This window comes from Alosa alosa, chromosome 21 (assembly GCF_017589495.1).
Source record: "Alosa alosa isolate M-15738 ecotype Scorff River chromosome 21, AALO_Geno_1.1, whole genome shotgun sequence".
Taxonomy (NCBI): domain Eukaryota; kingdom Metazoa; phylum Chordata; class Actinopteri; order Clupeiformes; family Clupeidae; genus Alosa; species Alosa alosa.
The window spans coordinates 2,195,841-2,208,706 of record NC_063209.1 but is presented as its reverse complement, the minus strand read 5'-3'; the positions used below and the strand labels follow the sequence as shown (position 1 = coordinate 2,208,706).

Genomic DNA, 12,866 nt, shown 5'->3' with positions numbered 1-12,866 from the left:
ATAACCTTTTGCTGATGTGGACAAATATAGTTTGTAGCTATAGTGAATTCCTCCTCCCTGCCTTCTCGTTGTCTGTTCAGTGTTTGCACTAATGCCTGTCATGGCTGCTCATTAAAATAATAACAGTTTGTTTGAGATGTTTTCCATACACTTCCAGGGAGGCTACACTGAGCACGTAACTGAAGCATTCTGTTTGAGGAGCGTTTATAATCAATGGAACTGGCTACGCCAGGCGTGATAGTGGCGCATACATTCGGAAAAATTAGAGTCTTCTAAAACTATTTTTTACACTACGCGAACAGAGCGCTTCAGTTGCGGACCCGGTGTATCCCGGGACTTAGTCACAAATGTCAAGTTGTTTAACAGTGCTATCCATAGATACGTATTTATATCTATGGTGCTATCTGTGTGACTGATGTTAAATACTTGTATTGTGGGATGCTGACACTTTTTAGAAAGTCTCACCAGAAAGTCTCACCAAATTTTGCGTAGATGATGTCAAGATGTTGCTGATAAAAAAATGTGAAGGAATTGTTGATATATTAAAATGTGTCAAAATGGTGATGCAATGAATTCAAAAACCTTGCCATATAAAATTGGAAATGTGTTATAGAGTCACAAAGCATTGATTGATTTGGCTGGAAATTAATTAATTATATTAGTTAATGATTATTAGCAGAATGATGCTATTCACATGGCATGCCTGGCATAGCACCTCCATCTGGCAATAGAAAGAATGGCTGTTTCACTGGTTTCAGCTTCACAATGTTTAATCAGATTTACTTCAAGCTTGATGTAGTTGAACTCACAGGTGTCCTGATATGATCATCCTTTACAGTCTCTACTCAGGTACAGAGGTTTGACCCTGGGTGTGGCCCAGGGACTCCATAGGACCTTCTTATGTCACTGAGAGTTCAAGTCAGCAATGCCTCATTGTAAAATGTCATGCTCAACAGGAAGTGAGTAAGTGTTTCCAATATATAAAACTCGCAATTTGACACGCACACCACGTGTTAGTGCATTGTTGGATTACGAAATCTCACGTGTTGCGGTACTGCAGGTACTCGGCTTTTAGTCGCTGCTTGCGGCTATACTTCTGTAGTTGCTCACTGACAACATATGTGACACTATGGAGTATTTTTCTCTCTCAGACATCTACCCATGCCTTTGACTTAACATTTCATGGCCGATTGTAACATACAACCAACAGAATCTGTTGTCCTTTTTGTCTCTAGTTGACGTTTCAAGACTTTTTGCTCCATTTACAGCCTCCAGGGCCAGTCGACCAAGAGATAGAGAGACGCCACATACATGCCCATGTTGTTTTCGTAAAAACAACATACAGGTGGAGCAAGTACAGTCTAGCAACCTTGAAGCCCTAGCATCCCACTCCATCTGTGAGTGAGTGCCTAACATAGGTGGGAACTGTGTCATTTAGACACCAGCAAAGGTGTCTTTACTTCTGATAAAGTGTCACATTAATACATAATTGCTTAGAGTGAATACTGTAAATCTAATGTCATAATGTATGAACATTACAATACAGACTGTTTCAATATCACCTCTGGCTTGGAAGACACCTTAGATACAGCTGACAGAGCTTAATTTGAATATGTTTTCTCTGAATAATCTAGATGTATTATTTTATCTGAATAGTTTTGCTGTGCATTTCATATGTGGGTGTGATGATATTGCACATTTAAAAGGGCAAAAAAAGCTCATACATAAACACAAATCGCTGAAATTCAAAAGGTGAAAAGTGAAATATCTGGGTTTCCCGTATAAGACGATGTCAGAAATGCCAAATACTATATGGTATAGTAGCCCCCCATACTTTATATTTCTTCCAGTTAAATACAAGACATTTTTTATTATTGTCTGTGATCCCACAGTTAGGAATCTATCTAAGGTGATGGGGCGGCGGATAATTCTGCACATTTCTAAGGGGTTGTGTACCTTTCTGACAGCACTGCAAGTGGTTTCCTATTTGCGAGGCACGCTAAGCCCTGGGCCCATGGGAGAAGAGCACAGGGTTGAGGTATCCACAGCAACGGCGGATGGTCACACTGACAGGATGCCCGAAGACAGCATCAGCCATCAGAATTTACAGCCCGCAGACAGCCCAAGAGCAGGCCGTGGGGAGAACGAGGGAGGGCGCAAAGCAAATGAGTCAAAAATGCAATTACAATTCAAATTACTGTCCGTATGAGGAAAAGTCAGTAGGGAAAATGAGACAGACAGCAGAACTACAGAGCACAGATATCAAGTAGGTGGTAGATAACACTGTAGACCAGGAAGGGCTTTTCCCAGAGTGTGTGTGTGAGAGAGAGAGAGAGAGCTGGATGCAAGCAATATGCTGTCACACACAGGGAAAAGACAGTCAGGAGAGCCTTGTCGCATCCCATCTCCATCAAAGACATGGGCTCATGCATCTGCAGCAACCCCCACTGCAGCCTGAACATTACAAACAGCACACACACATACACAAAACACACACACACACACACACACACACACACACACACACACACACACACACAGAGGATTTCTGTAGAAACTCTGTTAGAAGAAAAAAGATGGAAGGCCCAAAGTAACCTTAAATATCAGGTGAGCAGATGGGTAGAGGAATTATAGGACGAGTAAAGATTCATTGAAAGCATGAAAGGAAGAAAGAAAGAAAGAAAGAAAGAAAGAAAGAAAGAAAGAAAGAAAAATAGAGACAGGAAATGACTCTAGAGTGGTTGCTTAGGACAGCAATACAGTAGTAACAACAACCAAGACCACAGATGAACCCTCAGTGACTACTAGGAGAGCTTCAACACAGTCTGCCAGTCTTGCAAATCTAGATAGGAAACTAACAGCAGATCTGGGCAGGATGGGGAGGGGGTGCCGGATTATACACTCGCCAGTTGAGCAGAGAGGATTACAGAGGGACTATCAAGGCCTCACATGTCGCCTGGGTGCTTCAGGGAACAAAAGAGAATCAATTCCCCAGATAGTATCAGCAGCCATGATCTATTGAGCCTAAAGTGGAGGAGTGTCAAGCAGACCCGACAGACATTTTCAGACGATTCCGGTTCTTCATGCAGCCCCACAGGGGACAGGAGGTGGGAACAAGTGGAACTATGGTGCTGATGATGTCATGTGCTCTTATGTACACACCTGCGTTGACACATCAAACTCTGAGCTGGATCAACACAGTGGGGATCACCAGGGAGGGACAACATGCAAGACAGCAACACAGCCTTGTGCTTTCAGGAAGGCCTAGTCTCTTTACATTATCAGGCTGTGACACACACAGGTTCTGGTCAAAATTATGTACATTTTGGCGCCCCTGGGTCTTTGATGTCTGCAGATATCCATGTGCACAGCCGCATCCAAGTATAATCAAGGCTTTAAGCAACTGGTACTCCCACTGACACAGACACCCTGAGAGTACTGACATCATTACAATGGACCTTATGCACGGAAGGCTCTTTACCCAGCTCATTTATTTCTGGTGGAGCCAGGTGTGTTGTAGCCGCCGCTATTGTTTTTTTTTTATAAGGCTTAAACCATTCCGTACTCCGGTGCATACAGCAATGTGTTCTATTAATACTCCGTCTGGTACAAATATCAATGTATGCTATTTGTACCCCCGGTGCACACAGCAATGTGTCTATTAATACCCCGTCTGGTACAAATGTCAGTGTATGTGCATTTTCCCTGCATACTGATCCCACAATGTAATAAATAAAAAAATGAGCAACGTTTTTTTGTTGTTACGTCACAGGGTGTGAATAGCTCAGCTGTGTGGCCTATGCTATTCGTACCAGGGGTGCAAATAGACACTCTGAATAAGGTATGCTGTTTGCATCACTGTATAATTAGAAGTGGATGCTATTCGTACCCTGGTGTATAGTAATGTGTGCTATTTACACCCTGGTGCATGAACTAGCTTATTGTTGCAATCAAAACCGTTTGAGAACTGATTTCTTCTTCAAATTGCGCACCTTCTCTGTAGAGACGTTGGTACACATGCGCATTTACACTTCTACTTATCTCTGCCAAAATGCTTTACACGGGAATCGAACCCCAGTCTCCCGCGTAATAAACCATGACACTAACAACACAATACACCAATACAACATTTCTGTTAACTAACAAATTGATGGTTGTATGTATTCACTGACCAAAGATTATGAAAATAAAACTCAACTTTTCCACCTGAAACTTAATTTGAACAAATATTAGTACCGAAACCTTTCAGAATTTTTCACTTTCTGCTGACGAAAAAACGAATGTCTGCCATGTTTTTTGTAACGTGTTTTTGTTGTTACATCACAGGGTTTTTGGGACGTTGTAGTTTTTGTGCAATATTTTCTATTTCTGGTTTCCTATACATCTTTTGCTATACATTTTGTAACACTTTACTCCTTAAAAATGAATGCATTTAATTAAACTGAAAGATACGTGTCACAGCGCTTTGCAGTCCACCTCAAGACGAGAAAAGTCTGGCTGCATCGTGTTTCTCCAGTCATGCAAAAGAAATATCAGAGAACTTTATGTTTGAACACAGGGAAGACTTAATTTAGAACTAGCCACCAAACAATCTATTTTAATATTCTCAAGCTACTGAATCACAAGTTAATTTCCAAATCTAAAAAAAAAAAACAGATTATAATAGCTCATAAAAAATGTAAAATAATAAAATGTTCCTACTTCCACTATACACAAGATAAATCTGAATACACAGAATAATGATTTAAGGTTTTTAGAGAGCAAATATGCAATCTTGAGATCCACAAAAAAGAGTTTGTCCATTCATTCATTATATTATACACCATCTGTACACCCAAATCTGGTAAATTTTCAAGGTATCTTGGTCAATTATACACTGTACATATAATACATTCTTGCCAACCACAAACTGGTGCAAATCTCAGTCATCCAGTCATGTGTGTGTGTTCAACTCAGGGACTAACAACATTTTTTTCCCCACACTTTAGTGTAACCACAAGTAGGGGACTTCATTCAGTTCTATTTTGTGCTGACTCATAAAAGATTACCTTTGCTACACACTTGTGACATCCCAAATATTATTTTCCTGAGCTGCTATTCACTTCAGGAAACCCCCCATTCTGCTCTGACTCTGCTCCTGAACTGGGAGCACTATTTCCGCGGCAGTCGGAGAGACCCTATAATTATGGCAGTGGTGAGAGAGAGACATTCCAACCTCCTAAGTGAGCCACTGAGTCGCCAGTAATAGCGCTCTGATTGGCTAATTGTGTGTTTGAGAGCTACACTGCAGGGTGGAACCTGTAATTGTAATCTGATCTGCCTGTGTTGTGATGTGTTAATTAATTTCATTCTGTAGCAGATTCACCTAGGGTCTGCAGAGAGGGTCAATAACAGTAGTGTGCCCCATAATTATTTAAAATGAAGAAGATTATACTATGGTGCACGTGTGTCCCACACCGTTACAGTATTTCAGTCAAGCTTTAGTTGGTTTAGATAGCCTACAACTGAACATATGCAAAATGGAACTTTGATTTGCTGTGCTGCATACTGGACAATAGATGCAGATGGTAAATAAGGCCTATATAAAGTATCAAAATGATTGTTTTAAATAGTCTACGTTTGAAAAAATATTGAAGGGAATCAGGGGGAGCAAGTATGTCTTTGACAAGTAGCCTAGTACAGACACAGGTGAAGAGCAGTCAGTCTCAGTAGGCTACTAGCACAACAAGACCCTTACAAAAAATAACTGCATTACTTCAAGTGTCAAACTGCAGATTTCTGAGTATAAAAAAAAACAGTTTTGGAGGAAATATTTGCCGTTCTTATGCAGAAAATGCAGTATTTTGGACACAAAAAACTGCATTGTACTGCATAGTACTGTACTTTACTGCAGAAATGCAGTATTTTGGAGATGAAAATACTAGACTACTGCACTATAGCCTACTGTAGTATAACTGAACTGTACTTGTTACTGTACTGCTACTGTAAAAACTGCCGTTATATTTTGGAATGGGATATGTACACCAAGCATCAAAAGCAAGCAGCCCAGACCATAAAACTGGGCATTTATAGCTATAGGGCAGGGGTGGGCAAACTTTTTGGCTCAAGGGCCACATTGGGTTTTGAAAATTGGCCGGCGGGCCACACAATAACTTTCTTTGCTTTAATTTGAGTACCAATCAAGATACACTGATAATACTTGTTTGACATTGTTAATGTGGACTTCTGAAAAGTTCAGAAATGCAAAATAATATAATTTTAATCATGTGATAAAATATCTGATTTATCACGATTAACTATAGAAATTCAGCAATTAATCGTGATAAAAAATAATAATTATCGTTTGACAGCCCTACTATTAATGCATTTCTTGTTTATTTTATTTGCCTTTTTTCCAGTTCTGTTTTGGGTGGCTTTTATTTTGAAACCGCTTTTTATTTTTAAACCGTTCCTATAGTGAATAGAACAGACATTAAACATAGATGTGAACATAGTGAAATGAAACAACATGAAACGATAATTTCATTGTTTCAGCACACTCCGAAGAGTGATCAGTGTTCATGGAATATTCGGTAACACTTTACTTTAGGTTTCTACATAAGAGTGACATGACACTGTCATAACCCTAACCTGTCATGACAAAAAACAAATGACACTTGACAGAAGCGAGTGACAGAAGTGTTATGTCATAAACGTTTATGACTTGTTTATAATGTTTATGACACGTTCATGACAGTGTCATGTCACTCTTATGTACATATCTTCAAGTAAAGTGTAACCAAATATTGTACTGATCAATGTGCATTTTATGTTTTAAATAAAAAAGAGTGTAACTAGAACTTCTTTTCACTTGCTAAATTGAGTACTGTTAACTGACGTGAATGAACGACAATATAATTCCATACTAGTGATTTCAGAGTAGCAAGAGGGGCTTTGAGCTCGGTTGATGTGTTTTTTTTTTAACTGGCGGCAGCTTGAAGTTAGAGGAGATAATGTTGACGCACTGCTGGCATGCAGTGCGTCACATTGGGGGGACGTGACATTGGGGGTGTGGCTGCATCATCGATTCTACCTTTGATTTTGAAGTTCGAGATCGAGATGTAATTTCAATCAGACGCTTTTGTCCTAAGCGACATACAAATAACAACAATGCAAGAGTTACATTTAACAGTAAACAAATTAGGAATATATTGTCCATTAAGGAGAATAGCAATGATAAACAATAATGTCAATTCAGTCAATAGCCTAAAGAAAATAAACAAGTATTATAATAAACAAATCGAAACGCATAAGAAATGCTTAATACACAAAGAGCATGTTGCACAGAAAGACCCCTTTTGAAAAACCCAAAACTTTCAGTTTAATATAGCACATACTGTAGGTATATAATGAATTGATAGATATAGGCATATAATATAGACATAGATATAGGCATCTAATCCATTATAGCCTACTATGTAAGAGTGAACTTGAGGACATTGCTGTAGGCCTACACTGCAGTGCATGGAGTGTTGTGTCTGTCATGTGCTGCACTGGTACAACACTACAAAGCTGCAGTAGCACACAGGTTACATCCTGTTGTACAGGCCGTCTATGCCTCACTTTGTGGCATCATTCAAACAGCAGGTCCTTTTCATCTAGTTTTTTGGTATCCGTAGATTTGTTATTTGTGTTTTCCATTTTAAACTATATTTAAAACAACAACTCTTTCTCTATTTTTTCCATTCTCCAATACAGAGAATGGAACGTTAGCAGAACATCTGTCTTTCCCATTTTGAATTCTCAATTGTAAAATGAAAAACCAAGGACAAAATGTACATGGACCGCCTTCTCTCAGAATGAATTCATGGTATAAAAATAATTATTTTTGGTAAAGTGAAATACAACTCACTCATCTTTCTCTCTGTTCATTAGAGCAACATATTTACGAGCATTACTGTAGGATTATGGCATGTACATGCTTACATAGCACACATCCCACTTGCACTTTGACATGGATTTGCTACATCTGCATAATATGCTGGAAGTTGGGCATGCACAGTGGAGAATGCTGGCACTGGATACATGTCTGTTTATTTTCTATGGGTAAAGCGACTGGAGGAAAGAGTGGCAAAGTTGTATGGGCGCACTGCTGAACAATGCTGATGATAGTCTTGCAGGCTGATTGATGGTTTAAAATCAGGCTGAATGTAGCCACACCCCAGGAAATATGAAGGTGTAATTGTGGCAGGTGGTGGAGTGTGTGAAGGGATTAGGCCTTGGACACTCTTCAGCACACCCATATACATGCTTGTCCCCTGAGGAGAAGTCAGTGGTGGTGCTCTTCTGTAGCGAAACAAAGATAGAAGTGATATCATTTATCTTCTGGGCAACTCCTCCTTCTTCCTGATAAAATGGCCACAATATTGCAGTGCCATCCTAAATATTTTCCTTCCATCAAATTAATTTCATTACAATTTTTCAGGCCTAACTCGACTGAAGCAATATGAATATTTGAATTAAGTAGTAAGAGCTGATGAATCAACAAAATCCACATAAGCTATATTTAGGCCTTGACATGAACTGTTTCCTGTCAACTCAGCTACCAGCTCAATTGGAAGGAAAAAGCTACATGTAAACACTGAATGAAGTTTCAGTCCAACAAGAGTAAGTGACATAAACCTTTGATCATTAGTAAAAGAATTAAAAAATATATATGAAGATGAATTTCCATGTAAACCCTTGAATTTCAACACCAGAACTCTAGTTTCAACATCAGAATCTCTGCACAAATTTCAATCTAGAGGCCAACAACTCCTGCTTCTTAGACAATAACACACCTGTTGCCAAGGAGAAATAGCTCCATATTTGCATATTCTGTCCTGAGGAAGGATAGTCTTCTGTCTTGTCACAAAACACTACCTTTTCTGGTGTTGAGACAGTATACCCCATTCCCATCTACAAGCAACTCTGTCATCAGTGGACCAAAGCCTTTGATTAGGAGTTAGGTCTCTGACTACTGTCACCTGTAAATCTTACTACCTTTTGCTCACAGTGAAGAGAAAGGAATTTTGTTGAGTCTGTATATACAGTTTAAATAAGGAATGTGAACCCATATGAACATATGATACTACATCTGTAACCTAGCCTAGTTCTGTTTTATGAATGCTGTATCAAAAACACATCTGGTCCTAGTGTGAATCTATGCAATGCAAACTCAATGTAAACAGAGAGGACTGCTACCCAGCACTGCAGCATCAGTCCTGGGGGTGTGAATGGACACCAGCAATCAGCAATTCAACAACATGGCCGTCATGCACACACAATGCAACTGGTATGAAACAAGTCTTGATTTGTATATCTTTTTACATGTTGGATGCATGCTATTCCTATGTTCTAAACCCTTTAGTCCAAGCACAATAGCCCTAACTAGTATGATTACACAACATCAACTTGCAGTAGCCTATGTCTCTGCAATGACATCTAAGAGAGCTTGTCTAGAAGATTTACATATATTTGCATATATTGCATATTTCATGAACTTGTTTACAAGTATCATGAAAGTCCCTATGACATTGAGGAATATCAGCATTTTCTCAATTCAAAGTCATCAATGCACTCCTTTACTGATCTGTAATACATGCTGATCTGAATGAGTAAACTGAACGTTTTTCCCTACAGAAATTATTATGTTAATATTTTCACAGCATGCTGCATTGCATCTCTATGGAAGTGACATGATCAAAACAATATCCCATCATTTATATGTGCTATGTGTGAATTATCTCAGCCAAGACAGTATACTTCTACCCTGAGGCAGAGCCCACTAACAACAAACACAAACACACACACACACAATTACATATGCACATACACACATGCATACTTGGGAACATATGGATCACACATATCACAACTTAAAATCACAAAGTGGTTTAGGATATATAACCTAGCAGGCTGTCCAACTGCCTCTCTGACACTGACCTATATATATATGATGGACACCATCATACTGAATTTCAAACAGCCACCTATAAGAATGAACATATGATAGCACAAGCTGTTTACTGACTCATTGAAACAAGGAGGAAATCTTTTACCAAATACGTCTGCATCAACTGTTTTATTCTTTGCAAGCAGAGTAGCCTTTGTTCTCCTTAAAATATCTTTAATTTAAAATGAAATAATTTACTACACTTCTTAGGACATAACATGTTTAAACAAATAATAATAATACATTAAAATTCCAATGAAATCTGAGGACAAAATTAAGTGAATTTGAAAAAGTGGGGCCCTATCCATACACACTCAAACATAAACGTTAAAAGCATAGTTGAGCTGAGGCAGCTGACACCAGCCAATCATCACTGGCTCCCACGTACACATCAGCCGTTGAGCGCCATTGCTGGTCGCGGACATTTGTTCATTTGTTTGTTGCACAGGTATGAAAGGCATGTTTGTGTGTGTATTTGTGTGCGTGTTTGTGTGTGTATTTTTTCTTTACTTGTACATCATTCAAAATATACCTCAGTGAATGTTTATTATAGCACGCCTGAATATCTGATTTATTTTTTATTATCATTTCAATATAAAGACAACTGTGGATTGTGTTTAATTGTAAAACAATATTTCAAGGCCATATCACTGAGCCCACTTTTCATCAGTTTTCAACTAAACAACCATTTAGTGTTAAGGATCTGAAAGCTACATAGTGCAATACTGACAGAGATGCAAAAATGCAAATTTGTCAAAACTTCAAATATGAAAACATCAAAATGAGTTTGAAGCCATTACTTTAATGACACAGAATGGTAAACTGTTTTTATGTTGGCTTTGTTGAATAAGGAGACTTTGGTGCATGGCCACAAAGCTATTATGAATCGTAAACACAGTTGTTTCCTCCTTAATGTGCAAATCAAAATGACCACTAAAAATGGGCGGGTCTGAGCAAAGACAGACTGTGATGCAAACCATTCTGATCACTGCCCCCTCCCTGCAAGGTAAGCCAATCAGTGTAAAGCTCACTTAATTATTTATGTGGGTGCCAGATAAGCATGAGGGGGTGCTAGATATCGGCTAAAATGGGCCATTTATAAAAAGGGGGTTCTAAATGGGCTTGTAAAATAGAATATGAGCAGGTTTTTGAAAGACCAAAGTTGCATATGTTAAAGGAGAATTCCAGCAATTTTTCATTTAGATCCGAAGGACTGCCAATAGGCAAAGACAAATAGCCATATCTATATGTTTCATGATTCTCACAAGATGTTACCCGGGTGCCAACAGCCAAATTTGGTTCCCCGTCTGCAGGGTGCTGCCAACTACGCTAGGCGTACAATTCTCCCCATTACAAGTTTATTATATATCACTTTAATATGATGCCTTTAACTTTTCACCAGAACTCTGGACTTGTGGACCTTTACTTGTTTGTCATCATCCTTTCATCTTCAGTTTCATCAAGAGGTGACAACTTCCATCTCTAAAATTCAAAGTTGTCTCTCTTTTTCTTTCACACTTCCTCTGTCTCTTTCTGTCTTCATCTTGATCACATAACAGTAAGAGATGGCCATCATAGAGATACATTCACACAGCACCTTGTAGATCCTAACACCCTGCAGACACACTTACATTAGGTGATGACAGAAAAACAAAACAACAAGAGGAGAAAAACAGCCTAAATGAAGATTATATCCCCCGCATGTTGAGTGACTAAAGACTAAAGATTTATGCTTCTGCATTGAATCTACAGCGTAGTCACATAGATTATGACGTAGTTTAATGTGCACCTCCCCAGAAAAGTAACTACAAGTTGCGACGATACTGTACAGACTGCTATTACTGTAAACTGGTCAAGCTTTCTACTTTCTGTGTAGTTAGCCTGCTAACATAACATGCTAATGTTAGATAGTTGGCTGGTAGACACCTTGGAAATCACCTCAGGCATAACTTTTGGTTACAACAAGGTTGTTATTCGATTGTGCTGTGTCTATATTTCTTGGTAACAACCTAAGCAAAAAGTAGATAAACACATGTACAGTGTTGGGCAAGTTACTTCAAAAGCGTAATGCATTATTTATTACTTGTTACTGTCATCTCAAAGTAATTTGTTACATTACAATATTACTGTCTTTGAATTGTAAGGCATTACACTATGTTTACATTACTTTCACCAAAATAACAGGAAATATGGATTCGGTGTTCTCAATAGATCTTCATGTGTTCAATGCAGCTCATTACACGGCAGGAGGTGATGTGGTATGGCATAATGACTGAGCTAGCCTTAAGGCTAACAAAAGAACAATATAATGGTTGCAGTTATGGCTCATGGGACAATGTAGGCCCCAAAGGCCAAAGGTCACTCACAACTTAATATAGTAAAATATAGTGAAATTGTATGTTGACTTTAAATGGTTCTCATCATTGCTGGTCTTTGCACTTACAGTGGTGTAGACTTAATGCAAATAGTTTGAGAATAATGGCTACGATCTTTGTCTGTAAAAGCAGCATTTCTCAATTTTGGATTAAAAAGCAAAGTAACTTCAGTTACTGAGAATTGTACCGAGTAAAATATTACTGAAATTGTATTGGTAATGCCTTACATTACTACATTACAGCAAAAAGCAATGCATTACTGTAATTACATTACTTTTTTAATGCATTAAGCAAAATGCACTGTGAGTCCAACACAAGGATAATCCAGTAGGTGTGACAACTGCAGAATGGGTAAACAGGCTAAACATGATTGGTGGTTCATTAGCTCTATTAAAGTGTAGTGGTATAAGCACAGCACACAATGGGTTAGACCTTCCACAACTGGGATTATTATATTTTCAAAGTTATATCATTGCAATCAGCATGCACGCATGCAACTCATATCTCCTGAAAGCAAC

The 12,866-nt window shown here is 38.6% G+C and overlaps 1 protein-coding gene across 2 annotated transcripts in view; it reads right to left on the bottom strand.

Moving 5' to 3' along the window:
* The window catches only part of LOC125286579 (A disintegrin and metalloproteinase with thrombospondin motifs 2-like), a 122,548-nt gene that overhangs the window by 106,611 nt on the left and 3,071 nt on the right, over positions 1-12,866 (bottom strand). The gene's annotated exons all lie outside the window — the stretch shown is intronic.